General features: G+C 36.8%; 1 long non-coding RNA gene across 1 annotated transcript in view; it reads right to left on the minus strand.

Annotated features, from left to right (window-relative positions):
* Positions 1 to 11,882, minus strand: part of LOC107590184 (uncharacterized) — a 29,510-nt gene extending 17,628 nt beyond the window's left edge. The window contains exons 1-2 of the long non-coding RNA XR_001609751.1: positions 11,810 to 11,882; positions 4,026 to 4,153 (exon numbers count right to left, since the gene is read on the minus strand). This is a non-coding gene — a long non-coding RNA (uncharacterized lncRNA). The remainder of the gene's footprint in view (positions 1 to 4,025; positions 4,154 to 11,809) is intronic.
* Between the last annotated feature and the right edge of the window lie 2,574 nt (positions 11,883 to 14,456).

A 14,456-nucleotide genomic window follows, 5' to 3' on the forward strand; every position in this document is an offset into this window, starting at 1 on the left:
CTAAGTGCATCGTAAGAAGAAAGATTTATGCGGTCACCTGCAGGACAATTGGCAGATTACACCTTTAACTTTATTCAAGTAAAATGTATATCAAGTGTACAATGTATAATGTATATTGTGCAATTTATAAATAATGAAATAATTAAAAAGGGCAGAAAAATTTAAATACACATCTAAATTAAATGACTGAACAAAAAAAAAGTGAATAAAAGTAGTAATGTAGGAAATATGCTTCAAAGACTGAAAAAAAAAATCTGTCAATGACTTTGATGTTCACGAAAACCAGCCATGTATTGGACCCGGAAATAACATCTCTATATAGCTATTATATACTATAATATATTTTTTATATGAAGTATATTATATATTATTATGTAAAGTATAATATTATACGTATAACTATAATATAATAATATAATATAATATTATAATTATAATATCCGAGTTGTCTGGAACGCAGCATTAGGTTAACATTTCAATTAATGAGTGTGTACTACAATTACGAGCCATTCTATAAGGTGACATTTCAGCAATTGACAAACGGATAGTGACTCCTAAGTAGCACTTAAAGCACGGCTATGTGCGATTGTGTTAAGTGCATTTTTGGGAAACACACGTGAAACAATAACGAATGATCGTAAAATGGCTCGTAGAAAATGCTCTTAAGCGCTAAGATCAATCGTTATCGAGAAACGCAGCACTGGATAGAACGTGACATCACGCAGGAGCTTCACGAGGTTGACAATTGTTTGATCACATTGACAAATGAATGGTTTATAATGCAATGACACTATCAGAGAATGATGTGAACTGACAAATGTTCTATATAGATATTAGCTTGTCAAGAAAATGCCAAGCTGATATAGAGGTATATGACAGTACAACGCCCAAGACTAACCAAGAGTTTATCAATGTTTAGATACATCTAACACGCTCTTTGTGGGTGTGTGGGTGTCTGTCACTGTCACAATTCCTGTGTCTAAAACCTAAGGCAGCTTCTTATGATCTAAAAAAATTAAAAGAGATGACCAAGCTATTATTTATATGTTCACAAGTTCATAAGTCGATAAAAAAAGAAATTTATAACTAAATTTACTCCATCAAATGTCCTTTTTATTCTTGCATGCATACATGTAGGTATAGTAGTAGACAGGATATAACCAAACTTTAATTTCACACAGTCGTCTTCCAGGGTTTCTGCAGGATTTTTGAGCTCAAATGTAAGACTTTAAGACTTTTTTAAGACCTGCACAAATAAAATTAATACCATGTAAGCGGGGTAGGGAAACATTTACTTAATATTAACATATTAAACTGTAAAAAAGCATGATTTACAGTTCAGATCCAAGTTTTCACAAAAACAAAAAGTTTTATAAAATGATACATTTCACATTTCAGCCTTTAAACTATTTTTAAGAAAACGGATGAGTCAAAAGTATTACTTATTATACTAAATTAAATCATTATCATCAATAAATTATTATGTTAATTAAATAACATAAATACATTTTACTGTTTAGATTTTTATAATGCATTATCTTTTTATCGATCCACCAGTTCACATTTATAGCTCTGCTTGTTTGTAAAGTAAAAATATGGGTTGATTTTCACATTGGTCTGAAAAAACAACAGGCTTATTGAAAATGAACATTAATTATCTGCCAGCAGGTGGCGCTTTCGGAAAGGCAGAAATATATCTGTTTCCCCGGTAACAGCAGTACACAAAGCAGCCAGAACCGGACTGTGCAGCGCTCATGTTTATGTAACGAAATCATAGCATTTTGAAGTTTAATCGTGACATTAAGCTATATCGCAATTTTGGTCTTTCCGTCCCCAAATTTAACACTACTTGAAATCATAATTAAGACTTTCTTCTACAATTTAAGACTTTGTATGGCCTTAAATTTAATACAACTAAATGTAAGACTTTTTAAGGACCCGCGGGAACCCTGTCTTCCAATGCAGGACAGTTGGATCCGATTTGAGCTTTAGATGAATTGGAATTTTAAAGGTGCATTCACATTAACAAACTTTTTGCGAAATTTTGCAGTCAAAAAAGGTCCATTATCTATTGTCAATAGAGTACTGATGCTTGAATCTCTTTCCAACTAAGCAGCTTTCTGTAGGTCAATGTGCAAAATTCCCAGTCACATTGATTTCTTTTGAAACATGGATAAACATGGACAGGGGTGTATAATTTGACATACACCATCCAGGTGCACCCTAGACACATCATCAGTGATGTTTACCTGGGGTCATCGGGTGTTTCGGGTCTTTCAACATCATACACCCTCGCCCAGGCGACCCAGCCAGGGGTGATCAGTCCCCGACTTGTGTCTAGGTAGCTTGTGTAGTCCACGGATCGCCTTTTTTGATCCACAGCCATCTTGATGCCTTCTCCGCGGCATCCGTGATGTTCCTGATGGCTTTATTCTTGTGCAGTCCCCTGATTCCCAAGAGCTTGAGGGCCCTGCACAATGACTGGCCGGCAAACCCTCAGCAGCCAACCTCAATGGGGAGGCAGCGGGTCTTCCATCCCCTGTTACGGCATTCACCTGTCAACTCCTCATACTTGGCTCTCTTCCGTTCAAATGCCTCTTCCATCCGGTCTTCCCAGGGCACAGTCAATTCCAGTAGAACCACCTGCCTTGATGATTCTGAAAATAGGACCATGTCAGGCCTAAGTGTGGTCGTGGCGATGGTTTCTGGAAATCTGAGCTGCCTTCCCAGGTCAACCTTTAGCTGCCAGTCTCAAGCTGTTGTTAGAAGTCCCGCCGCTGAGTTCCTGCTCCCTTGTGGTTTCTCTCCCGCCTTAACAAATGTGATTGTGTGCTGTACTGGCTGCTGGTGCTTGCTGAGAGAGATTCCGGTACTGATGGTTCCAGCAATTATCCTTAGCACCTGGTCGTGGCGCCACCGATAACGTCCCTCTCCCAGCGCCTTAGAGCAACAACTTAATATGTTAAAAAAAGTTCAGAAATAATTATTTCTGTTGTTTAGCACTTTAACTTTGGGCAGCCTATAATATGTCACCTCCTAAAGCAATAGTTGTCATTTGTACTGTATGCTTAGCTATTCATTCATCACAACATTGTCAGTAAATGCAGGATAAGTGTGTTTCATCAGTAGAGAAGTAATCGAACATACAGCAACTTCACTCCAGCCTGATCCCATTCTTCTTTTCTCTTGTGATACGTGACAAATGACACAGAGAAATGATAAGTGATTAAAACTAACCAAAGAAGCCTCCCACTGAACCTCAATAGCATTTATTCTTTTTATCTGTGAAAACACCCCAGACTCTATCAAACATTTAATGATAATTGAGGAATAATTTGCACAGGAATTCTGTTAATGCAACTTAAAGTGTTATTTCAGTTACACACACTGACAAATGAAAATCCAACAGAATAAATACACACTTTTCATGAGCGCCAAAAAAAAAATTCTAAATCATCGGCAGTGTATATTTCACCATGAAAAACGACTTTGCCGGTGTCATAATAATCTATAACAGTGTGTTCATCCTTCATCATTCACCTCACTAGTATGAGTGCAGATTTACACACTTCCACCACTTGTTTGTCTTCATCCTACACACAGAAGTGTTTGCGCTCATGTTGTTTTTGTCTGTCACACCAACATTTTCTATTTCAGTCGTTTGGTTTTGTTTTCATTTCAAACCTAAATAACCTTACAGGATTTTCGCTTGGCCCATCCGCAAAAGGTTTGAAGTGATAGTGAAGACAAAAAAACCCCCCGCATTACCGTAAATTCATTACAGCGGCCCGGCAGCATTTATAAACACAGCGAGATGTTGTTTAAAATATCTGACTTAACAGATTACAGATATAAACTTTTTACAGCGGGAAACGAGTGGCGAAATATGCTGTGTTTACACAGGTTGAGGAAAGGTACACACGCGTCTCCTCGAAGCCTTGAGTGGCACGTTAAAAAATGAAATAAACATTCAATAAAATAAACAAGGGCTGCTTGTGTACACTTCAGTGACAAAGGGCCTTTACCTTCTCAGGTGGGAGTGATGGGGTCGAGGAAGGTGTGCGAGAAAGACCTGGACACATAACCTGCTGTCTCCCGCCCTCAGGTGCTGTTAAAGAACCAGTCCAGGATGAGTTTCAAAGCTGTTTTGAGTCTGCAGAGAGAAGGAGGGTGGGAGAAGGAAGGTATAATGTTACAACACTAATAAGAAATGCCTGAAGGGCACTAAAGGGCCTTTTGGCCCTGGAACTAAAGGATGCATACAAAAGCACTTCGTCGGGGGGAAAAGAAGGGAGGATCATGAATCACGTTCAATTAAGGCGAGGTTATAGTTAGGATGGAAAGAGAGGGGGAGGACTGCAGGTACATGCCTAAGCTCGGCCTATGTGTTTGTGTTTGTCTGGCAAGTTTGTTGTTTTTGGTCTCTAGAGGGGAGTGCCGCAGAGCCGTTGCTTTGGGCAAAAGGACTTCCTGATCACCACTTCCGTACATAATGGCTGCCTCTATCCTAACAATGGCAGTCCATGCCAGGACCACCCGCTGAGCAGCAGCACGCGGCCACAAATCTAATGTCAGCCAATTATAGCAGCCCCTAATCAAACGCAACCAGTTGTAATCACTATAAACGCAAGTAGAAATTTCATGCTAACTGCGAATCATAGCTGGCAAAGACAGAGTGTGGTTATCTTTGACAAAAAGCCAAGTACGTCAGCTTTAGATTTTGATCACACCTTTAAGCCAAAAAAACAAAACTTAAAGGTGAAGTGTGTCACTTGTTCAATGTTAAAATAATCGTAACCCATCTTACTAAGCAGAGACCGTTATAAGTAAGGGATTCGTAGGTTAATTCATAGCAAAAACTGACACCTGGCTACCTGTTTTTCCTCTAATGGGGAATGGAAAAAGTATTTGGGAAACTTGTTTAAATACTTTTTGCGGTTCCATTTTGTGATGTTAGTCTTCATAAGGACTTTTTTATTTACTTTATATTTATGTAAAACAATAAAATAAAATACAATTTATTTAAATTAAATAGATCTGAATGATGCTAGTGCTATTTCATCTTTAAACGGAATTATTTGATCATTATTTCTACCTTATAGTCATGCATAATAAAATAAAATAAAATAAAATGGGCTCTGAGGGCTCAATATTAATATTGACTGTGTTACTGGTTCACAGCACCCATTCTAGTCATAACTTCAACAAACAGCCTGGAAAATGACCAGGACATACTGATCATAGAGTGAAAGGCTCAGTGAAAGACTGATGATATGCGGGGTTGGGAAAAAAATAGGAGGGAAAACAGACAGGTTGTACTATGAAAGCACACACAGCTTTTCACTGTTTAATGTCTTGCTGACATTTCTGCTGTGAGCAAGTAAGGTCCCCAATCCGTTGATTTTTTTTTCCCCCTTCTCCTCCTGCCAGCCCAATGGAGACACACTGGACAGATAAGAGAGAGAGTCAACCAGAATGAGGCAAGATGTGTTCTGTCTATAACTCAAGCAAGGTTAGATGACCCAGACAAAGTCAGAGGTCAGAGTTCAGCAGGGGGGCAGGGAAACATGTAGCTATAGCTGTGGCTGGATTAGATTTCACTGCAGCCTGGATTCTTTCTTTCATTCTTTGAAGGTTACAGTCGGCTGTTTGTAAAATGCCTTCGAGAGCACCTTGATGTGTACTGAGCTTCACATTTACGGTCCAAAATACCCCGCAAAAAAAAAGAAAAGAAAAAGTGATCAGCAAGTCAAAAATTATTTCAAAACGTTTTTATGAGAAGGAAAGTCTCAAGTGTTACATTGGTATATAAACCCTGCATTAAACTCTAATTTGCACATTTATAAATATTGTACTAATGATATTAGCTTTATTATTATTTCTTACAATAATAACTATGCTTTAAAAAATATATTCTTATTCTCCAATGACACAGCATAAGAAATTATTATTAATAGTATTAGTATTAGTAACATTACTATTATTAAATAAACTATTATGACAGCAGTACATTTTCTATAAATAATAATAATAACATTAATCATAACCATAACAATTGTTTATTATTTATTTAGTAATAATACATGTTATTATTAACTACTATAAAAATAGTATTTTATTGTTATTATTAGTATTATTAAACAGAAACAAATAATGACAAAACCAGGCACTAATAAAAAAAATAAACTGGCCGTCTCATAACAAGCTCAACATTGTAATACATACTGTGCAGGTGTAAAGGATTTATGACATGTATACGAGAAAATTAACTAGCAGTTCAACAGTTTTAGGAAACATCCCAAAGTAAACAGAAGACATTTAAAATCTGGCTGCTTTACTTTATTTTCACAGTATGTGTCTAGCGTGCTCGAGCTGTTTACATATCTGTCACTAGCTGTACCTGGTCTAGCCAGGGGTCCATAAACACACTTTACCTTCCCTCTTTCTCTCTCCCCTTTTCTTTCTCACATACATGTACGTGTGCACAGCCCATCTCTCCCTCCCTAGCCCTTTTCAGGACTGCAAACATTTTAAATAATGTTTAAAACAAATAGAGGTGGAATTGCTACTCTGTGTCACATCTGTGTTCTGTTACTGGTGACAGGAAAAGGGAGGGGAAAAGGCGGCTGCACTTGAAAGGTTGCCACTTTAAGGAGAAGTTTTCAAAAACACCATTGACCACGCACGCACTTAGAGCTAATACGCAATGTCAGCAATGCCATTTTCCCCATAAATAAAAACATTTTGCTTGGGTCCCTTCAGGCCTGGACCCGGACCATTCGAAACCGAGGCTATAGAAGATGTGGAAATGAATGAACAGAGCATTCAGTGTAAAACTTTTTAAATAAGGGTGATCAAACCGATCATCTGACCACAAAGAAAGAGTGGCAGGGTTGTGAATCAGCCCACAGTGTGTGTGCGCGCGCGAGTACGCGATGTGAACTCTGACACTCTGAATTATTGGCCAGATGTAGTCTGGTGTTACACACCCGGCCGGGACTATAAGGATGAGCAAGGCTTGACCTAGCTGACTCCTCTCCGCTGGACCACGAGAGAGCTTCTGGACAGCAATACTCTGAGGAGCATTATTTCAGCACACTGGAAAAATACTCTGATTGACGTGACCAAAAAGAGCTATTGTTTAGGTAATTTTTAGTCGTGTTTATTACGACTTTAGCTGACATGATGAATGATTGAGGACTGCTTTTATCTTCCAACTTCCACGCTGCATGTTGAACCAACATGTAAACATTTAGATACAAAAGTTCACTTAGAAGAACCCAGAAAATCTAAATAAAAGTCTTACATAAACTTCACAAACCCATCACCTGCATTTTTAGTCGTGTTTATTACGACTTTAGCTGACATGATGAATGATTGAGGACTGCTTTTATCTTCCAACTTCCACGCTGCATGTTGAACCAACATGTAAACATTTAGATAAAAAAAGTTCACTTAGAAGAACCCAGAAAATCTAAATAAAAGTCTTACATAAACTTCACAAACCCATCACCTGTGCACTTCTGTTCCTGCTGAGGAACTTTCAAATAGCTCCACCTAGTGGTCCATCTAGATTAAACACATTTGAACCTTAAAAATTCTTATTGAATAAGAATAGTAACTAAAATAAGGGTTTTTTTTTTCTTTCTTTCTATTTTACGCTTGGTTTTATTACCGTCTAGATCTCTAGTGTCAAATATTTTGCAAACAAAAGTCTGTTTCTTCCTGGCTCCAGGGTTCGGAAGTGCTGTCAAAACAGAAGGCAACAACAAATGTTTGTCATCGCTACAGCCCCTGGGAGCATCGCTGTTTGCTCGGAACAGGCATCTGGCTATTGTTAACAACGGCTGCTTTGCTAACCCCAAACTGTTGACATCCAGTGTATCTTTTACAATTTGGAAAGATAGCAGGGATTAGAAGAACACAATGTACCTTTCTGAATTCAAGTCTAGCGTCCAATGACGCACTTCAAGATGTTCTAGTTTGATTTTCAGATTGACGAGAAATGAATTTATATTTTTAAACGTATACGAAGGCTAAAGTGAGGCAAAAAAGGAGGTGGGCTATGACTAACACCCTCTTCCCCCTCCTTTTTTTCTCCATAACCCTTATCGTCTCGGACTAGAGGGACTTGGTAGGCTATAGCCACCTGCAAATTACAACTTAGTACTTGAAGAGTTAAGAATGTGTTTCTTTCAGGCTATTGTTGGAGTGCGCGGGTCAGGGGGTGGGGCGAACAGATTCTGGTAAGAGCCTTTAATCCACAGGCTGTCAGGCCCAAACCCTGCTTGACGCCCTATTGAAGTGTAACAGAACAAAACATCGGGCCCCTCGCTAAGCTCCTGCCCGGGCCCCATTCACAGCGACAGGAGAGCAAATTCTTCAGCTGCAAAGAGCCCCCTTCTTAAAGGGGAACACACAAACTTCAAAACAATTCAACAGACAGGAGGAACATATAAATGGCCAATCACTGTCGAGAGTGCATTTGTCAGGGACGGAAAATCTTGACATTTTTTCCCTCTGCATTTTCAAATCGCAATCCCACTCTAAAACAACGAACGACCTTTGCTACAATTAAAATATATTGAATAGACTGCAACAATGCTGACATATTGCAATGCAAATGTACCATTGCAATCAAAGCATTTCAAAGCTTAATATGTAATTTCCTAAAAAAAGGCAAATTATGCATATCTCATTTTATACCATTTGAGGTCATCTAAAATTGAAGGTCTCAATATTAAGTATCTTTGCAAATTAGCAAAAAAAAATCACTTTGCCACCTCCGCTGTCCTTGTGAAATTTACATTAATTTGCTTTTAAATGAAGGTTTTAGTATATAACTTTAGCCACATATTCAATTAAAACTGGGGAATGCAGAGTAGACATTCACTGAAAATATGTATATTTATATGTGTTTTTTTTTTTTGGCCTTTAACTCTGAAGGCTTGAAAACAGATGTGAACGCTGCACATTTCAGTACATTTGGCCTGACTCAGACTATTGGGAATCAGAAATGGAAATACCAAATGTACAACAAAATATGACAAGTTTTATTACATTGTGATTAGCAAGGATTATTTTACCCTCTTTGAAGAGAGTAATACATTTATGAAAATGGATTTAATACTTTTCAACTAATGAAAGCCCTGTGGAAATTTTCTGAAGGTTAACTATATACTGCTGCGTTCAAATTAGACTTAATTGTGCAATGAGTAAGATCTTGTCCTGTTCATTTTACTCAGGCTGAAAAGTAAATTAATTAAAAGTCCTGCCTTTGAAAACAAACAATAAAAAAAAATGAATGAATAAACAAAAATAGTATAACTAATTTATGAAAGCTGAAATAGCTGTAGTTTTAATCACATTTTATCACTTAACTTTGAACATCTAAAGAGCTATTCTAATGTATAGACAAAAATTATATCTGTGGTATTGGAGAAGAGCTCAGAAGTTGAAGTCATACATATATTAGGCAAAACTTGCATTAATCAGACTGATCCACTGACCAACCACAGCTCTAATGCTCTAGGTTAAGAGATGCATATTCATGATACATGTATTCAAATGCACAGACATGACCGACAGACTCAACCCCCTTCACAAGAAACCAAACCCCCTACCTCCTATTAGCCCTTTAACTACAAAACGGTGCTGCAGTATTAAAGGTTTGTTTAGATAAAGGAGAGCATCTGCTGAGATTAGCATTACATTATTCTTAGGGAGCAGAATAAAACGTTAAAACAGAAGACCATCAGAAATACAGTGACATTTATTTAGGTTCCATCTGCATCCACTGCTGCTGCTGTTCAAACATTGTGTTGATCATTTTGGATCAATAAGATCAGAATTTGGATCAGGTTCTTTAAATATTCCCATGGCACTTGATGAGGAAGAATAATTCAATTTACTGAATACATAATGATTGAGGTTCACAAGAAAATCTGTATAATCAAGCTGATCAATACAAAGAATCATAACATCGATATGCTTTTTTTTATCATGGTTAATACAGACATTGGAGAGGCTGAAGGGGGCACAGTGAAAGTGAGTCCCAGCAAATACTCCAGTGACTTGGTATAAAGACCACTTTTTTTATATATTTAGATATCTATATATCATTCCTGCACAAAATTACTAAAAACTATTTAGAGTCACTGTAATGCTCAGGGTTATACAGTACAAAGTAAATTCATTTTAGCACGATCAACTGTACACGAAAGTCTTATTAAAAGCGAAATACAAATTTCTACTACATAAATAGCGATTCGCATGTTTAAAATTAAGATATTGCATTTCAGGGGGGAAAAAGGGACAATGCGACACAATACAATTAAATATCTACAGATTTAACTTCAAATTATCGTTCTCATATACACAACGATTGAGTGGCATTTCACTGATTTAAATGGGGATTTGTAAGCAAAAGATGGACAGTTATTCATCTGAACAGATGTCATGTCCCTTCGGAAAATTAATTACAGCCTTCAAAAACGCAGTAAAATCAAACAGCTCATGCAAAGATACTCCAGCCTTTTCTTATTGTAATTGGGTTGTGTATTTCAAGAAGCGCACTGAATATCACGTAGAGTAGGCTAAAATATATTTTATAATCGTTCAGTCCCAATTAAATTTACAAATACCAGATACATGATCATTTTGCTGATCACCTGTACAATATCTGGAGTCTAAGAAAGTGTGGAAAATATGTAGGGGCATTCAAACTGCTAAAATACATAACAAAAATAATCTCATATTATCATAAATTCTACAAAGCCTGCAACAAAGTGAATCTGGAACGTGCTGCAAACCAAACGTCCCTGAATTCTGATCTACAACGACAAAAACGTACTAGAAGATCGATGGCTACTAAGCTTTTTTTTTCTGAATCCTTGTATTATGGCGCCTTCTTGTGGCCAGTGCCCAACTGCAACAATTCACCCCAGAAAATTCTAATCTGTCAAGTTTACTCATTCAAACCTGTAGGATTTTCTTTTTGGAACATTAAAAGAGAGGTCAGCCATTCACATTCGTCAACAAAATTATGCAAGTCACAAACGTCAACAAACATGAGCAAGTGAATGGTCACTGAGGCTTTCATTCCATAATATTTAGCACAATATATCATTTTGTGCTCCACTGAAGAATCAGTTCAATCAAAATACTGTTTATAATATTAACATCATAAACTCAAATTATTCATCTGTCCTTCAGGTTGGACAAAGCATTAAAGCAATCTTGGTGAAGACAAAACTGCATGTTATGAATAACCGGCAGATGGCGCCATTTACCGTGTATACTATGTACAGGCACTGCTAAAATTACTCTCCAGACAAAGCCCGTGTTTACATTTGTGTATAAAAATACACTCATATTACAATAAACAGCACAAAAACGTCTACCGACCTGATTAAATCCACATCATGTCACAGGACAGCATGACCATAATCTCCAGTGTACGACAAAAATACCATATCTCACATTTAGGCCTACTAATATTTACGGTAGCTTCTAAATGTAATGAAGTGTAATATTTGCATCCCTTGCCATCTTTAGGACAACTTTTTCCATTTTACTAATCTACCAATAACAAACGTTTTGTGTTGGAATTGCCTATAACAAAAACATATGCCTATTTAAGTTGTCAGTTTGTTGCTGGTTTTTTTATTTGTTTTGTTCCCCCCTAAATTAGTTCAAACTGATCTGAGTGCTTGATGATGGCTCTGTTTGAATCAAAAACATGTTGTTTACGCCCAATATAAGTTCACATTAAGTAACTGCGTTACTTTTTCCAAATTGTCCAGCTCACCCAAAGAAGCAAACGCAAATCGTGATAGCCCTTCGTTTGGACGTTGCGTTCAAAATGGCGCTCTAAAATCCATCCTGACGTAAAGGACAGTTGTAAGCAGTGTTGTGGGTAACTCACTACAAGTAACGCGAGTTACGTAATCAGATTACTTTTTTCAAGTAACTAGTAAAGTAACGCATTGAGCAAATCGTGATAGCCCTTCGTTTGGACGTTGCGTTCAAAATGGCGCTCTAAAATCCATCCTGACGTAAAGGACAGTTGTAAGCAGTGTTGGGGGGTAACTCACTACAAGTAACGCGAGTTACGTAATCAGATTACTTTTTTCAAGTAACTAGACTTTTTTGAAACTTTCTTGAAACACAAGGCATACATGGTCAACGAAAGTCCCGGTGTTGTTGTATTTCAGAATACATTTTAGGCTATATTTTATTTTCCAATTGTACTTAACATAGCTGAACTATTGAGGTTGATATGGCCATTATATAGTAGGTGCAAATTCCTTATATAGGTGTAAACTGTATTATTTTTAATAATGCAGTAGTCACACCATAACAGGGTTTAACTAAATTAAACTCTGCTTTTTAAAAAAAATATGCATTTGAGTATTTAATTGACTTTTTGTTTTGATCAGTGTTGGGGAGTAACTAGTTACATGTAGGCCTAACGGAATTACGTCATTTAATTAATACAAAATAAATGTAACTGTAATCTGTTACAGTTACTTAAAAAAAGTGTAATTAAATTACAGTAACTTCTGAAAATATTAACGATTACAAAGGAGGTTGCATCTGAATGTTTTCACACACATACAGATGTGAATGATTTCTTTCATAAATTGCATTGACTGCTTTAAAATATGATAAACCAGTGTTTCAGGAGTTTAGGACACATGCTTATTCAATAACTGTTTTATTTCTTATTTGGGTTTGTGCTTTATTTTTTATATTAACTGTTTTTTTATTCCAAGGCATTGTTAGGTGCCAATGTTTCCTGTCATAACTATGCAAATATTTAATTTCAAAAACAGTATCAAAGCTATTAAACTATATCTTGTTATTAATTATTTTAAAACTGCATTTAATCTCAGAACGGTCTCAAAATAAAAAGAGGTGCTAAAGTCTGATTTTGTGGTTGCTGTGCTTTAAAATTAAATGATTATAATCTTAATTCAAGTGGAGAAGGATTTTGAAAGTTTGACAGTAATCAGTGTTGGGCACTATACTGTAAGGTTAACCCTGCCTGTTTAAATGTTTCAAAATGATTAACAATTGAAAACGTTCATTTGAAATTTAGAAAAGTAGCCAAATAAAAAAAGTAGCCTAATCGGATGTAATTAGTTACATTACTTTAATAAAGTAATTGAAACAGTTACACTACTTATTACATTTTAAATATGGGTAACTTGTAATCTGTAACCTATTACATTTCCAAAGTAACCTTCCCAACACTGCTTTTGAGTAACCCATTTAACACATGAATAGTCACACCTTTATCTGCCAGTGAGCTCTACTACGCACTGTTCTCTGCTCTATACACGTATTTAATCAGTTTTGACCTTTCACAGACATTCCTGATGTGGACAACACTCCATTCAAAATCAGCCATTTCTCACAACCATTGACAGACCTTTTCAGGCCCCCTATTCTTAAGGTGACTCGAGACTCGAGACATTCTTGAAGATTGACAGGCCTTGTCAGTGAGTGACAATAGTAGACCCGGTCAGTGGCGCCCAAACCAACCCCCATAATTTCACACACCCTGTATAAAATGATTTAGTAGGTATTCTGATTGTAGCCTAAATGTTGAGGTGACACTGCATGCTAAATTAGCCATGGTTGCTGAATCTCTATTTGCATGTTTAAACAAATATACCTGGGATAAAGGCCAGTGTTTACTTTTCTTCATAAGTTCGATCAGGTATGCCTTGAGCTGTCTGCTTTGGCAGTCCTCATTGTGATTGTGCAGTTGTAGATCCCATCTTTATCATTTTGTAAAAACAAATAAAAATAAATAAAGTTTTTGTTCATATACAGTGGTGTGAAAAAGTGTTGGCCCCCTTCCTGTTTTTTTAATTGTTTTGCATATTTGTCACACTTAAAAGATTTAGATCATCAAACAAATTTTAATATTACACAAAGATAATGCAAGTAAATACAAAATGCAGTTTTTAAATGATTATTTATTTTATTAAGGGAAAAAAGCTGTCCAAACCTGCCTGGCCCTATGTGAAAAAGTAATTGCCCCCTAAATCTAATAACTGGTTGTGCCACGCTTTGCAGCAACAACTGCAATCAAGTGTTTGCGATAACTGGCGATGAGTCTTTCACATCGCTGTGGAGGAATTTTGGCCCACGCTTCTTTGCAGAATTGTTTTAATTTAGCCACACTGGAGGGTTTTCAAGCATGAATGGACTGTTTAAGCATCTCAATCTGATTTAAGTCCGGACTTTGATTTGGCCACTCCAAAACCTTAATTTAGTTTTTCTTGAGCCATTCAGAGGTGGACTTGCTGGTGTGTTTGGGATCATTGTCCTGCTACATAACCCAAGTGCGCTTGAGCTTGAGGTCACAAACTGATGGCCGGACATTCTCCTTCAGGATTTTCTGATAGAGTGCAGAATTCATGGTTCCGTCAATTATGGCAAGT

Source organism: Sinocyclocheilus grahami, unplaced genomic scaffold (genome assembly GCF_001515645.1).
Source record: "Sinocyclocheilus grahami isolate Dianchi unplaced genomic scaffold, SAMN03320097.WGS_v1.1 scaffold125.1, whole genome shotgun sequence".
Taxonomy (NCBI): domain Eukaryota; kingdom Metazoa; phylum Chordata; class Actinopteri; order Cypriniformes; family Cyprinidae; genus Sinocyclocheilus; species Sinocyclocheilus grahami.